The sequence below is a fragment of the Lycorma delicatula genome, chromosome 1 (assembly GCF_047948215.1).
Source record: "Lycorma delicatula isolate Av1 chromosome 1, ASM4794821v1, whole genome shotgun sequence".
NCBI lineage: Eukaryota > Metazoa > Arthropoda > Insecta > Hemiptera > Fulgoridae > Lycorma > Lycorma delicatula.
The window spans coordinates 333,772,730-333,778,729 of NC_134455.1; positions in this window are offsets into that span (position 1 = coordinate 333,772,730).

The following is a 6,000-nucleotide window of genomic DNA, read 5'->3' on the forward strand; positions in this document are numbered from 1 at the left end:
CCAGAACCAATTATATAAGTATGATTTGATGAGTAGATTAGAATTTGCTCATTGTATGATGATGGGACTGCAATCAACCATTACTCAGATAAAATGTTGCACCATGTGATTACCATCTATATTTTCATTTAAAGAATTTCTTGTAGATCAACTGTTTGATGATGATGATACCGAAATGCTATTGGAGGAAATTAGAAAATGATTAAATTCACAGGTGGTCAAACCCTGAAAGGAAAGTAATAGAAAAACTTGTGCTACGATAAAATGATAAATGTCTTAACACTACACAATGACTAATAGATATATATTTTTTTTTATTATTATACAATAAAATTATTATTATTTTTTCAAGTAATTGGTACTTACTTTCTGCATCTTATAAAAGCTATGAGTGGTAAATTTAGAAAAATATATATTTACTGTGTTCATGTATGGTTCATAATTGTGGAACAATGAGGCTGTTTAATAGCTTATTGTTTTGCAGTGAGTGCTCAAAGTTTTGCAGTTTTAAGATGGTAAAGTAAAATTTGAAATTTGATAATATCCACTGTAAAGTGATTCATGTTCATAAAATAAAATGAAACACAGAAATTAGAAATTTGGAAGAAGAGTTTTCAGAATTAATAAAATAAAAAAAATCAGTATTACTGATCAATAATGTAAAACCATAACATTTATAAAATGAATTAAAAAACATGCACTACTTAAAATGTATACTGTTTAAATACTGTGCATGTATATCACTTCTTGGAAGACATTTCTACAAGTAGAAAGTTAGTTCATGCAAACCTAAAAAGCATTACATTATATTTTTAATATTATATAAATCTATGAAACTAAGGATACATTTTTCTGGAAAAAAGTTACTTTTTTAAGTTCTGCATATGCAGATTATTTACTTCATATGCAATTATTTACTTGAAACAACAACTTTTTTCTTCATACTTTTTTTTAAATATTTATTCTTAAATAACTTCAAAAAAATTAAAAATATTACAGCTTAATTAAAAATACTTATACAGTATTTTATAAAAATGGTGTTCTTAAATACCCTGCATAAACATAAAGAAGCATATTATTATGATATTATTATTAAAACTCTGCTATTTAATAATACTCTTCTCTATTTACATCTATGTTGTAACAGACATTCTACACTAACTTATAAATAATAAAAATGAAATAAGAAAATTAATAACTATAAACAATTTTCAAATATATTAAAATGAAGATGAAGGCAATATGAAAAAATATATATATTTGGCAATGATGGAATAAAAATCATATGAAAAAAAAAAAAAACAGCTGCAAGAAACTATGTTCATTTTTAATACGATTTATAGTAACATAATCAAATTAAAATTTTAACACTAAACATACTTCAGTAAAATATGTACATTTTACATTTTAACAGATCTGTCTAAGAGAGGCCATAACTATGGCACAATTAGTAGTTGTAGGCAATCAGCTATGAATCCTGAGGCATTCTTGAAAGCAGCATAATTAATGTCAATGACAAGTTCCTTGTGCAAGACACATTTTTTTGGGAGCATAAGGAATGAAATGGTTTCCATTGTGTTATTCACTGAACCAAATATGTTGTTTCTCATTAGCATGCCAAACCTACTGAAATTTGCTTGACACTCCCCCACATTTCACATTTCATTTTCACTCTTATTAATTAAAGGGACTATAAAGTATACATCATTACTCTCACAGAAAACCGCTCTGATTGTTGCCTCTAATAGCTTAGGTGTTTTAAAGCGTCATAGCCATGACAAAGGTACATTCTAAAGCCATAAATTAATTTACCTTTTCTATTGTAAAATAATCTATTGCTTATGCTGCTGCTATTCTTTAGATTACATAGAAGGGAATTAGAAGGATTTTAGATGGTAAGGGGATTAGATATGAACATTGATGAATTTATGCAATTCATTTTTTACAATAGTTGCTTAGTATTATGTGTATATATACTTATATAATTATAAGTATATATAATTATATGTAATTAATTATGTCTTATCACATATTTGGTAAATAAAAGGTTATATACAACTATCTGATAATTTCATTCGATACTAAATGAATGAATTATTTTATAGTAATGTAGTTTAGAAAGAATCTCAATGATAAAATATAATGGGTCATCTCTATTCTAAAATGTTTAGAATAAAAAAATTATATTTATTATAGTGTGAAAAATCATTAAACTATTGCAGTCCTAGCTTGAAGTGATGTAGATATTGTTTTATATGGGTGTATAAGTGGACATATAGCAGTAACTGAATATGGATGAGCAAGCAATATAATAAACTAATGTGCTTACATGTTTCCAGTATTAAGACCGTCAATAAAAGACTAATGTTCATATAGTGAACGATGTAAATTTTTTTACTCATAAAGTAAATAAAATATTGTGATAGATGAACCCTAGATATTTCATGAAAATGTTGATTAAAAACTTAAAATGCTAGTTAAAACTTAAAGTGTATTTAAATTTTTATCTACTTACACATTTATTATTAAACTTATTAAAACTTCTTAATGTATAATATTTTTATAATTTTATTTTCAGGATTAGTTAAATTATTCTCATATTAATTAATTTGAATTTGTTATTTATTTTTAAAAAAGTAAGTTGTTTAATTTAAAGTCAAATACTAAATAATTTATAAATCGACTATAAGAAAATTTTATTTAGAGAAATAAAAACGGCATCTTAAAATGTTAACTGTGTTCCACATACAACTACGTATTCATAGTTTCTATAGTGAGATAGACATGTACATGGTGTAGAGTCAGGTTTAGAATGTTCTAATATTACTTATAGAATCACTATTTCCATTGAACCAAATTTATTAGGTTCAAATCCTAATAAAAGTAGGTTTCAATTAATCACATCTCAGGAATGGTTGATCTGAGTCTGTTCAAAACTACACATTTACTGGTACATTCACAGTTATTGATGAGTTGTTAATGACATTAATTGTTGATGCGACTATACATAAAAAATATATATCATTGAACCAATACTAGTTAGCAGCCTCAGTCTATATAGTGACAGTAGAGCTGTTCCCAATTTACATTTCAACTTATCTACTCTCTCAATTCTTCAGTTATAATCAACAAATTATATATATATATTTCTTCTTTTTTGTAACAAAATGTTTATATGACTAGTTGATTTATGTTAAATGGATATAAAATAATACTAAGTATTTTTATTTTAACATTTTTAATATGCATTTATATAAAGCAAACTAATTTATTTACTCTAGAATACAGCTTATAACAATCAAGAATTTATTCTTAAATTCTTGATTTAACAATCAAGCTTATTTTAATTAAAATAAAATAACATGTGCAATCAAATGACTGTTATTACGATACATACAGTAGTAACATAACTACCAGTATTAGTTATACTACAAATCCAACAGTTACACTGGAAAATTGTCCTTTATATACTTACAACTGTTGTACTGGAAAATGATCCAAAAGTATACCTACTACTCTAGCTAATTATTTCATTAAATTATAAATGTGGTCATTCATCATCAAAATGTACTCCAGTTATGCTGGTGGAAATATTAAACTGGCAGATAGGCAAAAAATACTTTATCATATCAAAACACATCTCTAAACAATTGTTATTTCTTTTATAAAATCAGTCCTTAGAATGGATTGTTAATTCTTTTTTTCTCAATTTCTTTCCGTTCTGCTGTATAAAATTAAGCAATCTTTCGCCATTTTTTTTTGCTAGTTTTTTTATCTCCTTCATTAAATTTTATATTAATCTTCCCATATAAAGTTACTTTCTACACTTAATTAAATTACCAAGTTACATAAATATGAGTGTCTTACTATATATCCCTCTACTCTAGTTCTACCATTGGGGACTTTTTAAATGTTTATTTTTTTTTTAGATTCATTTTAAAATCTTTTTCGTTTTTAGTTTTTTTACCAGCCTGTTTCCAGCATACCTTTGTAATAGTATGTGCAGGAATACCCCTATCTCTCTGGTTTTTACATAAACTATATTTTGTTATCAAAAAGTGTTACTCTTTATCACTTTTGAAGAAATATTTAATTTCTAAATCTAAGTTTGGTGCTACCAGAACATTTTCCTACATTAAAACTGTTTGCTTGAGTTACTGCTTTTTAACAAATCTTTCCATCCTTTGAAAAGTACTCCACTGACTTCCAAAGTGTAGAGGTAGGATCTCTGCCTTTCGACCTGAATGTTTTGGGTTCAAATCCCAGTTAGGCTTGGCATTTTTCACTCACAAAATTCATGACTCATCAATAATAGAAAATTAATTAAGTGGGTTTGAACCTGAAATTATTACATGAATGAATGAATAAGTAAATAAATATTACATTCTTTTCAATTATTGTGATATAAATATCCTCCTCCCATAAGTTTACTGTTTCTGCATTTCAATACTTCTTTTTTTTTTGCTACTTTTCTGATATTGAATTTCTTTTTAACTAATGAATCCTTACCATTCAGTTCTTTTAATTCATTTTTAAGTGCAGCTAGTAGAATAAGAACTTTTGGCAATTTCATTTTTTCCTGACTGTGACTCTACTCTCAAATTTCTTTTCATTTGCTGTACCATTTCATGAAGTGAGAAGGAAAAGAAGCAAACAACTGCATATTTTTCCCATCTTTTAATTGAAGGTTGTTTCTCATGGTTCTTCTCTTTTCACTGTTCCAGGTTTCTTGGATAGTAAAATATTTTTTTTATTCTACAATAAATTTTCTTTTTCTATTTAAACCCTATTTGCACTTTATTTTATTACAAATGTTTCTAAAAATATTCTCATAATCTAAAAATGCCAGTGAATACTGTGGATGTAGAGCTTTATGGAAAAATTCTTAGAGATCTACTTTCACTCTAAAAAAAATGTATGTCTTATTGTTTGCTACTAATTTTTAAAAAAATAGAAAGTTAAAAAAACTAATATAAGAATTTACATTTTTGTACTAAGAAAAACTTCTGGATAATGTATTTAATCAGTCATTTTTGAATAATTATTATTGTTGTGAAATGGATTATTTAGATTTATTGAATTACTTAATAATAGTAAATTTAAGAATAGCAAATTTTATTCTGTTAAATTCATAAATTTTGATTTTTCTAAATGATCAATAAATTCCTCTGTACTATTCAGTACTATTATTTTATTTCCACCTCAAGCATAATACACACATACATAGACTCAGCACTACATTTCAATTTAACATTGCATTATCAGTACTAAGTTACCAGCAAATGCTAAAAAAATTAAAAACAGATAAATATATATTTTTAATGCAAACTACCTTCTTGCTTAGTCAAAAAGTAAATTCACATACTTTCCTCCTCTCTTGTTTGTATGCATATCAGTCTCATATATTTTACAACTGTGCATAAACTGTTGTACATTATTCAGGTAAATTATTGTGCCAGTGAAATATGGATCTCAGATGGATGACAACACACACTGAGTTAATTTAAAAAAAATTAAATTTAGCTATTCATTACATAACTTACAAATATATTGTTACAGTGTATGTCATTAGTACAGTATGAGTAAACATACCTCCAAAATTTTAAGCTGTAAATGAAATATTAGTATAGGTCTGACTGTGCACAATAATAAAATGTTACTTAATTTTCTAGGATAACCAGATCAAAATAATACTGATATAAAAAATTTTAGGCAGTGAGTAATCAGGCATCATTCAGGTTACCTGTACATATAAAAAATTTATTAAACATTTTGAATGACAATATTTTTATTTGGTGTTAATTATGTAGTGGACGGTTTACAAATTATTCAAATTAACACATACTTTATTTGAAGTTAAAGTTAAATTAAAGCTGTTGATTATTACAGTATATATTACTACTAAAACTAACAGTACTAATAATAATAATAATAATAGTAATAATAATAATAATCCAAAAATCGTAAATTTATAGATTTACAAACAAAAGTTCATTAATA